Raw genomic sequence first — 15,158 nt, 5'->3', positions numbered from 1 at the left:
CCGAGGACAAATTTTATTGCTGAATGATGCAAGTTTCATGCAAAGAGTCAACTCAAGGGAGAATTGATTAGTGAGTCACATGTAAATTCGGTCTGTTTCTTGAAGAGTCATTACGTGATAGATTTGTGTGTGGTGTTAAAAGTGCAGAGCTGATAGACCGTTTACTGAACGTAGCTCACACAAAATACTTACATTAGCACTGGCTGTGGATATGGGATTTTCTTTAGAAGTTACAAAGTAAAATACATAGCAGTTTTCACAAAATACTTTTAAAGCAAATGTAGTTGAGAAGAAAAGTGTTTCCAAGAAAATGGAGACAACAGGTAAACCACGTTACCATTGTGCGGGAAAAGGGCACAAGCCAGATGAGGGCCGCTACAAAGATTTTGAGTGTCGGGAGTACAAGAAGAAAGGACACATAGCCAGGGCATGCCGCTCGCGTCTGGTGGGAAACAATGACATGAAGCAAGCGAAATGGAATGAGCACCTGGATGCTACTGAGGGAGAGGCCTCCTTACTGCGGCTACAGGAAGTCGAGAGGAGCAACGATGATCAGCACTAGGGCAACGCACAACAGCGAGAGAGAGGACAAGAACGTCATTACAACAGAGATGAGCATTGTATCGCACTCAAGCGCCAGAGTGATGAGCATAACATCTCAAATGAGAGTGAGACATCAGCCATTTTCACCAGTGACTATGAGTTGGGTAACGTAAAAGGAACTGAACTGTTTTTTTTTTTTTTACCTTTATTTAACTAGGAAAGTCAGTTAAGAACAAATTCTTATTTTCAATGACAGCCTAGGAACAGTGGGTTAACTGCCTGTTCAGGGGCAGAACAACAGATTTGTACCTTGTCAGCTCGGGGGTTTGAACTTGCAACCTTCCGGTTACTAGTCCAACGCTCTAACCACTAGGCTACGCTGCCGCCCCATACATTAGATACAGGTAAAGACATTACTAAACCGTACTATGTGTATATAAGGGTAGATGATGTGAGACTCAAAATGGAAGCTGATACAGGTGCATCAGTTTCTGTGATATCAGAGAGGTTGTACAACTAAAGGCTCAAAAGGATAAATTGAGCCCTGCAAGCTGTGTTAGAAAAATACAGTAAACCATCACTAGTTCTAAGAAGGAAAATCTCAGTCAAGGTCAAGTGTAATGGGAGCACTACAATTTTAGACTTGCTGGTGGTCAAAGGCAATGGTCCTGCCCTGCTGGGTAGAGACTGAATCAGTCAGTTGAAGCTACACTGGTCATGTGTATACAGAGGGTTTGTGTGGAAAATATTCCTCTGTGTTTCAGCCAGAGCTGGGAATGCTAAAAGGTATCACAGCCAAGATACATTTAACGAAGGGGGCTGAACCTAAGTTCTGCAAGCTTCGCCCAGTGCCATATGCACTTAGAGAAGCTGTTAAAAAACAGCCAATTCAGTTGGAGTCAGAAGGGGTTCTTACTTCATTTAACTACAGTCGATGGACTGCTCCAATGGTGTGTATACCAAAAACAGATGATAATGTAAGAATGTGTGGAGATTACAAGGTAACTATCAATCGGTGGCTGGAAGTAGATCAGTATCCGTTACCAAAAACGCAGGACTTGTTCACAAAGCTTGGTTTGTCACAGGCATACCAGCCAGAACAACTAGAGGAGAGGTCTAAACACTATCTCACCATGAATACTCATAAGGGCTTGTTTAAGGTCAACAGGCTTCCTTATGGGGTTGCCTTTGCGCCAGCTATTTTTCAGAAAATCTGAATGGGGTATCTGCTATATAGATGGGGTGATCTGCTATCTTGATGATATACTGATCACAGGGCGTAACACAGAATAGCACATGAGAAATCTGGAAGAAGTCCTAAAAAGACTGAAAGTCTGCAATCTGAAGGTTAAAATAGAGAAATGTTCTTTCTTCCAGAACAGAGTAACCTATCTAGGTCATGTGATAGATGCAGAGGTGATACACGCCATGAAACAGAAAACTGAAACTATTGAGAAGGCTCCTATTCCTACAAACACCACTGAGCTCAGGTCTTTTCCTTCGTTACTTAACTATTATGGCAAATTCATTCCAAATCTGTCTACCATAGTCATGCCTTTGACCGCTCTACTGCAGAAAGATGTCAAATAGGAATGGTCCCAGAAAAGCCCAAGTGCTTTGGAGGAAGCTAAGGGACATCTACCTACTGGCCAGGTGTTAGTTCACTACAACCCGGAGCTACGGCTCATACTAGCCTGTGATGCTTCACCGGTAGGTGTAGGTGCAGGGATTTCTCACAAATCTAAGGATGGTTCTGAGAAACCGATAGCATTTACTTACTAAAACAGAAATGAACTATTCTCAAATAGAAAAATAAGCACTAGGATTGGTTTTTGGACTTACGCAATTTCATGAGTATCTGTATGGTAGGAAACAAACTGTCAGAGGAGCATGGCAAGGCAGATGCGTTGTCCAGACTCCCACTGAGTGATTGTAGGGGTTCAACACCAAATCCAGTGTATAGAGTGTCAGTTATAGATGGCTTGCCAGTCACTGCTAAGGATATAGCACTAAAAACTGATAAAGATCCAGTATTGAAAATGGTTGAAAATGGTTGAAAATGGTTAAGCAGTGTGTAATGTCAGGATGGCCAAACCATGTACCAGACAACGTCTTTAAACCTCAAAGAAAGAACTTACCATTGAGGATGACTGTATTCTTTGGGGTTACAAGGTGGTGACTCCACAAAGCCTGCAAAGCAGACTATTGGCAGAACTACATGAGAGTCATTGGGGTATAGTTAAGATGAAATCCTGAGCTAGAAGTCTTCTCTGGTGGCCTACACTTCATGAAAATAACTGAAGTAAGTATTTGTGACATATGTAAGCAGCAGTGTAGCAGGCCTGCAAAAGTCCAGTACCAACATGAAAATGGGCATCAGGTCCATGGGAGAGACGACACTTAGACTTTGCAGAAGACCAAAAGCAAATGTTTTTGGTTGTTATGGATGCTTATGCTATATGGCCAGAAATTGTACACAAGCAGAGTACTACTTCAGCTAAAACTGTTGAGGGGTCACAAGTCAACAGTGACAAACCACAGAAGGTCAGCTCCTTCTCTGTTGATCAAGAGGTCTTGGTAAAGAATTACAGGGGAGGAGAAAAGTGGTTGAATGGTGTGATAACTAAGGGTCTGGGTCCTGTCACATACATGGTTAATGTTGTGGTTAACTCTGCGAAAAGACATGTGAATCAGATGTTGAACATCAAGCCAAGGAGACAAGGTGATGCCCTTGCAGAGGGAGATGGTTCTCTTTATGTAGGAGGATCTTGGGACTATGATGTTGATGACGTTGATATGGACAATGCGAACACTGTGCCTCAGAGATGTGAACAAAGAAATGTGTAACAACTTGTTTTGAAGAATCCTGTTACCTGTAAAAGGAAATGCTAAAACGCTGTAAATGGGTTATGTAATCAGGAGCTGTATAACAAAAAAAAGACAATGTCAAAGGTAAAATAAGGTTCTCAAAACTAGTTGACATTGCAGGGGAGGAGTTGTAGTGTTTGAGAGATAAGCAGCATGTTATTATACACACCTGGTTAAAGTGGTATGCATGCGTTCAATGCGTGATATGGGAAATATGTTTCTGATTGGATGCGCATAGTTTTATTGGCAGGCCCTCATTGGTTGTTGGCCAAGGTATTCAATTGTGTTCCTTTTGAGCGCGTGCAGATGGACTCCGCTTGGAACCGGCTTTGTTGTATCCGTGGTCATGTTGGAAATGAACCTATTCTTGATGTTAATGATTTATCTTGTGGAGTATCTCTTTACAATAACGAAAAAGAACCCGCTTCCTTTAACCAGGGATGCAACAATAATAGCAATAGCTGCCGGTGGCTCAAACGGGTTTGATTTTGATGAATGAACAAGGTACAATAGCTGTAACGAGGGCTTGGCCACACACTGGCCAAACAAGGAGTTCCATGGCTTAATTCTGCAGGCCATGCTTCATGGGGTTGGGATGGTGTTCTTTGGCTTGCAAGCTTCCCTCTTTTTCCTCCAAACATAACGATGGTCATTATGGCTAAACAGTTCTATTTTTGTTTCATCAGACCAGAGGACATTTCTCCAAAAAGTACATAACGATCCCCCATGTGCAGTTGCAAACCATTGTCTGGCTTTATGGTGGTTTTGGAGCAGTGGCTTCTTCCTTGCTGAGCGGCCTTTCAGGTTATGTCGACATAGGGCACATTTGACTGTGGATATAGATACTTATGTACCTGTTTCCTCCAGCATCTTCACAGCGTTCTTTGCTGTTGTTCTGGGATTGATTTGCACTTTTCGCACCAAAGTACATTAATCTCTAGGAGACAGAACGCGGCTCCTTCCTGAGTGGTATGACAGCTGCGTGGTCCCATGGTGTTTATACTTGTATATTATTGTTTGTACAGATGAGCGTGGTACCTTCAGGAATTTGGAAATTGCTCCCAAAGATGAACAGGTCTTGGCTGATTTATTTTGATTATCCCATGATGTCAAGCAAAGAAGCACTGAGTTTGAAGGTAGGCCTTGAAATACATCCACAGGTACACCTCCAGTTGACTCAAATGATGTCAATTAGCCTATCAGAAGCTTCTAAAGCCTTGACATCATTTTCTGGAATTTTCCAAGCTGTTTAAAGGCACTGTCAACTTGGTGTATGTAAACTTCTGACCCACTGGAATTGTGATTGGAACAGTGAATTATAAGTGAAATAATCTGTCTGTAAACAATTGTTGTAAAAATGACTTGTGTCATGCACAAAGTAGGTGTCCTAACCGACTTGCCGAAACAATAGTTTGTTAACAAGAAATGTGTGGAGTGGTTGAAAAACGAGTTTTTGTGACTCCAATGTAAGTGTATGTAAACTTCAGACTTCAACTGTATTTCCAGTGGCGAACTGTGACTATTGGAGCTAGGCCCTCAGTTGCGGAAAAAGATCTGATGTCATACATATAGATAAACACTCGGATGCTTGTGTATACAGAGCATGACTTGAGAATTTTCTTTTGCAGACCTATGTAGGAGATGCAATTATTTGATGTCAGAGTCAAACGGTCCTAAACCACGCCTCGGCTGTGGCTCACAGAAGCAGCACATGTACACAACGGTGGCAAATATCGATATGAGGAACCACGTTAGAAAAAAATATGGTTGTGTCATTTCAACTAAACATTTTCCAAAACAAACAGTCACTCAGATAGTGGCGGAATAAATTCAACCACACAACTACTGACATTGTTTCAAGACCACAGACAGTATATGCTGTCAGAGAGAAAAAACGTTGCACTGTATTCTATGTTCTATCTCCATGCAACAATAGAAATATACACCCCAACACGAAATGTCATGTACCCAGTACTTCCAAATGCATGGTCATTACCTTTGGTTTTACCACACAACCAGTGATCTAAAGTAGAAATAATATTTTACAAATGATATGAACGAAAAGCAAGCTGTGGATGAAAACAAAAAGTCCATGACGATTATCTTTTTTTTTTAAAGTCCATTCCCCTGTCTTTCTTTATGAAATGGGCAATGGCGTGTGCATATAGCTTGTCTTTTGATTTTACATCCGAAATAAGTTGTTTTTCAATTGAGATCAAAGCCTGTCCAGTGGTGTTCCTGGAACATGTTTGATCCTTTTTAGTGCAGAAAATGTTCTTTCTACTGATGCAGTGGACACTGGAATGGTCAAAACTAGACAGGTAAGCAGATACAATTGGTGCATACTATCATTTAGTCTCTTATGCTGGAGAAAGTGGAGCAGATCAGCCGGGCTCTTACTCTCGAAGTCAGACACTGAGTACATAACGGTGAGTTCTGTTTTAAGCCCCGGCGAATCAAAATCAGCTTTGCTCGAGACTAGAGAACGCAGCGTTTGGAAAGCTTGGGGGCCAAGGAGGGCAAGGAACATGAGCCTTTCATGGTCATTGAATCTGTTTCTTAACTGAGTGATAATGTTGTCGATGATCGCACTGTGTAGCTGTTAGTACTGCCCGCATATGTCTCCTTATGTCTTCAAATGTCTCCTTGCATATGTGTCCTGCGCCCCCTTGGTACTCCGGTCTCACTCAGTGTCCTCGTAGATGGAATCACATTTTCCTTTTTCCCTCTCTGTGGTGTTGCAGAAGTCGTCCACCCTGGACAAGGAGAACTGCATGTCAAACTCTCTGTTCTGCAATATTCTAAACAGCACGTCAGAGTATGCAAATATGGAGTAGAACGCGGATAGCCGGAAGCAGAACTCAAAGCTTGTCAGGTGCATCCATCTGCGCTGTGGTTGGTGTCTTCATCAGAGTCTTCGTGATGGTCCATTATGCATTCAAAGAGTTCAATGAGTTCTGCATTTTTTTCCTACACAGTGCAAACTAAGCGTGAGGAGAAGTTCCGTCGTGTTGGCGCCACTCTGTGTAGTCTTCGCTGGCATATTTCATCCAGTAGTTTTGCTCTTTTGACAGATCTTGAGAAAATCGCTGCCAGGCCACCAAGATATTGTGTTCTTTTAGTTTACCAGCACCTTCTGACATCACCAGATTATGAGTGTGCGCATAGCAATGAATAAAGACCTTTCTTTCTCCTTGGTTTGTACTCCGTTTATACCAGAGGCCATGACTGCGGTCCCATCGTAACACTGTGCCACAACTTTGGCCATTCACACTCCTCTAAAGAGCTCACAATTCGGACAGCAACTGCTTCTGCCCGTTTATCCTCAGTTACATTCTCAAATTTGAAAAACCTTTCCTTCCCAACACCATCGGTAGTGTAACGCAACACATAAGACTTATGGGCCACATTGCTGATGTCTGTCGTCTCGTCATGTATGTCGTCTCGTCACAAAGGGGGTTTTCTTCAATTCTTCCTTCATGACATCTGTCATTACATTCGCAACCGCGTGTATCAGGTCCTTTTGGATTTAGCTGGAAATGACTGTGAACTCGATAGCCAAATGGCAGTTTAACGTGCTGTCATACTCAGTTAAGAAATCCATTGTTTCCAAGTAGTTTCCCTTATTAACTGATTCTTTACCCTCATCATTGTCCTCTGAATGCTACATTTTGTTTGCCTAAAAACACAACCGTATGAATAAGGAGCTCTAGAATCTCCCTGTTGTGCCTGACTTTATCATTGTGAGCAAGTGTCTCATTGCGCCGCTGCTCTTTAAGAAGAAGATCTACTCTTGTTTCCCCAAATGTTTTTAAACTCACTGTAGCTCGCAGGTGTGAAGTTGAGTTGTGGTGTCAAAGTGCTGACTTTCTCAATCAAGCTAAATCTTTGAAACCAGTTGTCCAGGTTGAGCTGTTATCGGTGCTGAAGAGTAGGCAATTCCAACAGTAAAGCTTTTTTTTGTCAGCTCACAGCTGGTTATCCACGGATAGCACTCATAATTATTAACTTGAAAATGCCTTTCAAAACTCTTTCATTGTGGCGCCAAATCAGGCAGTGCAAGAATTGGTCTCCCGTTCTGTACAAGATTTAACTTTTCATTAAAAGTTAGTCTTGAAAAGGGCGATGCAATTTAGCCACCACATCGTTCTTGATTACTCGCTCTGCAGTTGCCATCGCCATTGTTACAAACACTCACTACAAAAAGCTAGCCAGCTAGCTAGGCTCAAGCGTGAGAAAACAAGATAAGGCTCGCTATTGGCTCTGAATTAGTGACGTATACTTAGGCCCTCTAGAGGGCCTTGAGGCATCATACAATTGTCCAACATATTACATGACCATTTGTGATTGGTTGATTCTACTGTCATTCCAAAATGCTGCTCTAATGGAAGTCAATGTCAATGGCATTGGCTGGTGCCTTCTATTCAAAGCCTGAGGGCCTAGCCAATGAGTGTTGAGCCCAGATAGATTATTTCTACCAAGAGACTACCAAAGACACATTCTGATGGGATATTTTTCTCTCTTGGATGGTAACCCTTCTTTTTCCAACACAAACTGAAGAAATTCAATAGGAAGATCATTACAATTAAGAAGAAAAAAAATGTAATCAATGAAAACAAAATTACAATATATAAAAATATATGCAGATTTGTATCTGGGGGTGTAGAGGGCCCTGTAGAGGGTGCGGAGTTTACTTCAAACTCTCTGAGGGTGTAGAGTTTGAAGTAAAGGCCTTCGCAGGCTCAGGAAGTCCTGAGCTGACAGTAATACATTGCTGTATCTTTATCTGATGCTGTGTTAGACATCACCACTGTTAGACAGGGAACTGACTTTCAAGAAGTCGGCGCCCACCTAACCACCAGTTTTGTCATGGCTCAGGCTAAGACCCAGATGCAGACACAGGAGGTGGATAGTATTTAAAGTAATGGGATACACCTGGTGGGGATGGAGACAATCACAAGACAGGTGAAACAGATCAGTGTGTGACAAGTTTGTGAACACGAATAGAAAGGAACCATCTTGACATTTCTGCATATTTTTTTGAAGCTTCTTATCAAATGTCTTAATGATTACTTGCTCATATCAAAAAGTCATCCCTCAAGCGTAATTCAGGGACCACATCTGCTATATACACATGCATTAATATAACACTGTTACGATGAGCGGCACATGAAAAGTCATTCCATATCAATCAACTCAGGAGAGTGCTCAGCACAGTTTGCTCGATCCCCACCGCCATTATCAGGTTGTTTTCCCGACCAGTAGGCTGTGGTCAGTGGGGTAACGTCCACCCATTTCCAGGTCCCCTCGTTGTCTTTGTCAGTCAGGCCAATCCAGACCCTCTTGTTCAGCTTAGTGAGAAATGTCTGCTTTGCTGTTTATGATCATCAGATCTGCTTCTTTCTCAATGCAGTGTTATCTGCTCTCATACGAGGATTTGACCTCAGAAGAGATGTAATACCATCTAGACTGAAACAGCGTTCAGCCTTCAGGCCCAGTTTGTTTTAAGGCAGAAATCCTCTTCTGAAGCTAGTCTCTCTCTCTCTTTAACAGGTCTCTCTCTTCAGCCAGGTTGTTGTAGCTGGTCTGAAGCTGGTCTCTCTCCATGGCCATGGCGTTGTAGTCAGTTTGTAGCTGGTCTCTCTCCATGGTCATGGTGTTGTAGCTGGTCTGAAGCTGGTCTCTCTCCATGGCCATGGTGTTGTAGCCAGTTTGTAGCTGGTCTCTCTCCATGGTCATTGTGTTGTAGCTGGTTTGATGCTGGTCTCTCTCCATGGTCATGGTGTTGTAGCCAGTTCGTAGCTGGTCTCTCTCCATGGTCATGGTGTTGTAGCTGGTCTGAAGCTGGTCTCTCTCCATGGTCATGGTGTTGTAGCCAGTTTGTAGCTGGTCTCTCTCCATGGTCATAGTTTTGTAGCCAGTTTGTAGCTGGTCTCTCTCCATGGTCATGGTGTTGTAGCCAGTTTGTAGCTGGTCTCTCTCCATGGTCATGGTGTTGTAGCCAGTTTGTAGCTGGTCTCTCTCCATGGTCATGGTGTTGTAGCCAGTTTGTAGCTGGTCTCTCTCCATGGTCATGGTGTTGTAGCTGGTCTGATGCTGGTCTCTCTCCATGGCCATGGTGTTGTAGCCAGTTTGTAGCTGGTCTCTCTCCATGGTCAGGGTGTTGTAGCCAGTTTGTTGCTGGTCTCTCTCCATGGTCATGGTGTTGTAGCCAGTTTGTAGCTGGTCTCTCTCCATGGTTATGGTGTTGTAGCCACTTTGTTGCTGGTCTCGCTCCATGGTCATGGTGTTGTAGCCAGTTTGTAGCTGGTCTCTTTCCATGGTCATGGTGTTGTAGCCAGTTTGTAGCTGGTCTCTCTCCATGGTCATGGTGTTGTAGCCAGTTTGTAGCTGGTCTCTCTCCATGGTCATGGTGTTGTAGCTGGTCTGATGCTGTTCTTTCTCCATGGTCATGGTGTTGTAGCCAGTTTGTAGCTGGTCTCTCTCCATGGTCATAGTTTTGTAGCCAGTTTGTAGCTGGTCTCTCTCCATGGTCATGGTGTTGTAGCCAGTTTGTAGCTGGTCTCGCTCCATGGTCATGGTGTCGTAGCCATTTTGTAGCTGGTCTCTCTCCATGGTCAGGGTGTTGTAGCCAGTTTGTTGCTGGTCTCGCTCCATGGTCATGGTGTTGTAGCCAGTTTGTAGCTGGTCTCTTTCCATGGTCATGGTGTTGTAGCCAGTTTGTAGCTGGTCTCTCTCCATGGTCATGGTGTTGTAGCCAGTTTGTAGCTGGTCTCTCTCCATGGTCTGTAACTGGTCTTTCATCTTAGCCAGTTTGCTGTGACTTCGCTTCCTTTAGTCAGGTTGCTGGCTTTACAATCCTCAAACCCACTGATGACGTTCTGTGGTGAAGAAACAGGCCTACGATCCCATCCAGTAGGAGAACACACAACAGCCCCAGACACACTGCATCAGCTCTGGAGGGTCTCCTTGCTGCGTTATCAATACTTGAGGGGTTAGCACCTGTTCTACCCCTTAGAAGTGGCATCCTCCTTGGTCTTATCTCTTGAGGTCTTGAGAGAATATGGCATCTTCATAGATATGCTCATCTTTGCTTGCCACGTCTATGTTTGCACATTTGTCCTCTGACATCTCCATGATCTACCACTGTCTCAAATGCTACTATCTGCTACAGAACATGTGTCACAGATCACTCTGGAACTTTCATTGTGCACACCTGGCCCCTATTCCCACTGATTGTATTTGTATATATGTGCCCTTTGTTCACCATGGTGCTGTCCATTATTGTTACAATGTCCATTGGTGCGTGTGAGTACCTGTGCTGTGTGTTTGGGCTTTCGTGCCATTGTGGATTGCGCAGTTGATTACGGGTCTCGTCTAGTGTGATAATCATTGTGCAGTATTGTATTGTATTGTATTTTTTCAAGTATTTTTTCGAGGAACTCCTCAATCTTTTGTTTTGGGTTTCAACCCTATGTTTATGTTACGTGTTTGTTTGGTCTTCATCCCCGTGCCGTAATTTGGGCTAAATAAAGAACCCTATTAGGCATTCCTGCGTCTGTCTCCCGAATCCATTATGCCTACGTGACAATATGTTCCAGTATGAATGCTGTGTCGTGTGTACGGAACGTTTTATAGGTGTCTTACCACCAATGAGCATGCCACATATAGACATACCAAAAAGATGTATGTGATTGGCTGCTGACTAGGTGTGAAAATAAGACAGCAACCAGATTCCTATGTGTGTTTCCCTCTCTATCTGTAGCTGTTTTAGACACTGGAATACAGGGAACTGTCATTTCAGGAAGTCTGTTTAGTCTGTTGAGTACTAGTCATGCCTTTAGTAATACTCTAGATGTGACACAGGGGTTTTACAATCGGATTTGTGTAAATGTTTCATGTCTAACATATTTATTGACATTTTTCATTATGCGACAAAGACAACAATTGACAAGACACATCAATCAATAGTCAAGACAATTCAATCAGATTGCAACAACAAATTAACAAAAAACAAGCAACCGAAAAAAGCGCAACAAATTCTTCTCCGGGATGCCTATGAAAAAGACCAAACAGACCAGCGATTTGGGAAGTCAATGGGAGGTGCAGTCCAGGGCGACACGACTTTTAAACCTGATTATGCATTTATGCGCATGAGCTTAGCTAGCTAACATCACTATGACATCACCTACAAGTGTGATCTAGGATTTATATTAGAGAAGCAGTTCCCGGACCTCTTAGTATGCTCTCTCTGGTTATAGGCTTTGGGTTTCTAAAGCAAGGTCATTAATCAGCTGTGGATCTCCTGAAAGTTTGGATCTGTAGTACTGTATGTGTGGGAAATAACAAGGACATCCACCGTGTCTAAAATTGCTAAGGCAGTTGTTGTAGTTGCTCAGTGCCCCGTCTCTTTCACCTCTCATGGCATTGTAGTTGATCTGTAGCTGGTCTCTCTCTGTCGTCAGTTTCTTGTTGCTGGTCTGTAGCTCATCTCTCTCTTTTGTCAGGGTGATGTAACTGGTCTGTAACTCTTCTTTCTCTATCGTCAGGTTAGTTTTGGAAGCTTTATAATCTTCAAACCCAACAACAACTTTCTTGTGATAGAAACCCAGACCAATTAACCCAGCCAGTAGAAGAACACACAGCAGCCCCAGGCACACTGCAGCAGCTCTGAAGGGTCTCAATCCTGAGCTCTCCAAACCTGAGGGGATAAGTCCTGGTGTTGTCTTTGAGGTGGCATATTCCTCGTGGGAGTTGATGATATCTTCATAGAAATCCTCATCTCTATTTGCTGGCCCTTTATTATGAAATGTATTCTCTAGATTAATGTTGGCATAAATGTCCTCCGACATCTCCATTGTCTACCACTGTCTCGATTACTACTATAATTCAGTCTGCTACAGAATATGTTCTAGTATGAAAGCTGTATCGTTTGTGTGGAACCTTTTAAAGGGGACTAACCAGCAATGAGCATGCCATTCCAGGCAGACAATGCAAGAATGTGGAAGTGGCTGTGGTTGGTGGTATGGAGTGAGCAGACCTGGATATTAACCTTCCTCTTTTTGTTTCTTCAACGTATCTTTAAGTCTTTTCAATTTCTTTGTTCATGCTCTCAATGGTACAGCTGTAGAACCTTTTGAGGATCTGAGGACCCATGCCAAATCTTTTCAGTCTCCTGAGGGGGAATATGCTTTGTCGTGCTCTCTTCACGATTGTCTTGGTGTGATAGTTTGTTGGCGATGTGGACACCAAGGAATTTGAAGCTCCTAACCTGCTCCACTACAGCCCCGTTGATGAGAATGGGGGCGTGCTCGGTATACTCCTTTTCCTGTAGTCCACAATCATCTCCTTTGTTTTCATCACGTTGAGGGAGAGGCTGTTATCCTTGCACCACACGGCCAGGTCTCTGACCTCCTCCCTATAGGCTGTCTCATTGTTGTCGGTGATTAGACTGTTGTGTCATCGGCAAACCTAATGATGGTCTTGGAGTCGTCCCTGGCCATGCAGTCATGAGTGAACAAGGAGTACAGGAGGGGACTGAGCACGCACCCCTGAGGGGCCCCTGTGTTGAGGATCAGCGTGGCAGATGTGTTGTTACATACCCTTACCACCTGGGGGAGGCCCGTCAGGAAGTTCAGGATCCAGTTGCAGAGGGACTGTTTAGTCCCAGGGTCCTTAGCTTAGTGATGCTTTTTGGGCACTATGGTGTTGAACGCTGAGCTGTAGTCAATGAACACCATTCTCACATAGGTGCTCCTTTTTTCCAGGTGTGAAAGGGCAGTGTGGTGTGCAATAGAGATTGCATCATCTGTGGATCAGTTGAGGCGGTATGCAAATTGGAGTGGGTCTAGGGTTTCTGGGATAATGGTGGTGTTGTGAGTCATGACCAGCCTTTCAAAGCACTTCATGGCTACAGAAGTGAGTGCTATGGATAGTAATTTAGGCAGGTTATCTTAGTGTTCTTGGGCACAGGGACTATGGTGGTCTGCTTGAAATATGTTGGTATTACAGACTCAGTCAGGGACATGTTGAAAATGTCAGTGAAGACACTTGCCAGTTGGTCAGCGCATGATCGGCGTACGCGTCCTGGTAAGCCGTCTGGCCCTGCGGCCTTGTGAATGTTGAACTGTTTAAAGCTCTTACTCACATCGGCTAGGGAGAGCTTGATCACACAGTCGCCTGGAACAGCTGATGCTCTCATGCATGCTTCAGTGTTGCTTGCCTCGAAGAGAGCATAGACAGTAATTTAGCTCGTAGGCTCGTATCACTGGGCAGCACGTGGCTGTGCTTCCCTTTGTAGTCTGTAGTAGTTTACAAGCCCTGACACATCCATCGGAGCCGGTGTAGTATGATTCAATCACTCCATTCTGTTACTGACCATTACTAAGAAGTTTTACCTGTACTAATACTGTACTGTATGTGTTGGTAGATGGGGACTGTCATTTCAGGAAGTTAAGTCCAAATTATGTGTTCATGCCCCTGACACCAGTTTGTGAACACAGATGGTAAGGATAGTTAAAAAAATATATATGTATATAAATCTTTAGAAACCAGATTCCAAAAACGGTATGTGTGCTATCGTTGTATCTCTCTATCTAATGCTGTTTTAGAGATAACCACTGGTCGACAGGGAACTGTCATTTCAGGAAGTCAGTTGACATATCTTTGCCACAAGTTTGTCTTCTAAATTAAAAGTGAATTTCTAGTCAGCTACTTCAAATGCCCTGAGAGTTTACTTGCTCAATGTAAACTTCATACTACCTTTTCATACTTTTTGCAAGGCAGGAAACTGTGAATTTAAATATCAAATATTGATAAAAAAAATTGTTAACAAACATTTGAGCTGATACTAGCTGAGCATCCTTCTCTCTTGGCATTGCAGTGTCAAACACTATTGGTTACTGTGTTTGTGACAATTTCAAGATACTGTATATTTCTAACCAAATACCCATGTCTCTGGTCTCTACTCTGTCTCACAGTGGGAGGAGGTGAGCGGCTACGACGAGAACCTCAACACCATCCGGACCTACCAGGTGTGCAACGTGTTTGAGCCCAGCCAGAACAACTGGCTCCTTACCACCTTCATCGACCGACGTGGAGCTCAGAGGATCTACGTGGAGATGCGCTTCACCGTGCGTGACTGCAGCTCCATCCCCAACGTTCCCGGCTCCTGTAAGGAGACCTTCAATCTCTACTACTACGAGACAGACTCGGTCATCGCCACCAAAGGAACTGCCTTCTGGATGGAAGCCCCTTACCTAAAGGTGGACACCATCGCGGCCGATGAGAGCTTCTCCCAGGTGGACTTCGGCGGACGATTGATGAAGGTCAACACAGAGGTTCGGAGCTTTGGCCCGCTGTCGAAGAATGGGTTCTACCTGGCCTTTCAGGACTATGGTGCTTGTATGTCGCTACTCTCGGTCAGAGTGTTTTATAAGAAGTGCCCCAGTGTGGTGCAGAACTTCGCCATCTTCCCAGAGACCATGACGGGGGCGGAGAGCACCTCCCTGGTCATCGCTAGAGGGATCTGCATCCCGAATTCGGAGGAGGTGGACGTGCCAATAAAGCTGTACTGCAATGGAGATGGGGAGTGGATGGTTCCTATCGGGAGCTGCACCTGCAAAGCTGGGTTCGAGACAGATAACGGGAATGTCTGCCGAGGTAAGGAAACAACAAAGGAATGAAATGGTTGGCAGTTAGCCTAACGGTTATGAGCGTTTCGGCCAGTAACCGAAAGGTTGTTGGTT

The 15,158-nt window shown here is 43.9% G+C and overlaps 1 pseudogene; it reads left to right on the top strand.

Moving 5' to 3' along the window:
* Positions 1 to 15,158, top strand: part of LOC109871560 (ephrin type-B receptor 1-B-like) — a 263,743-nt pseudogene that overhangs the window by 77,991 nt on the left and 170,594 nt on the right.

Source organism: Oncorhynchus kisutch, linkage group LG27 (assembly GCF_002021735.2).
Source record: "Oncorhynchus kisutch isolate 150728-3 linkage group LG27, Okis_V2, whole genome shotgun sequence".
Taxonomy (NCBI): domain Eukaryota; kingdom Metazoa; phylum Chordata; class Actinopteri; order Salmoniformes; family Salmonidae; genus Oncorhynchus; species Oncorhynchus kisutch.
The sequence above is the reverse complement of the archived record's forward strand: the minus strand, read 5'-3'. Positions and strand labels throughout refer to the sequence as shown.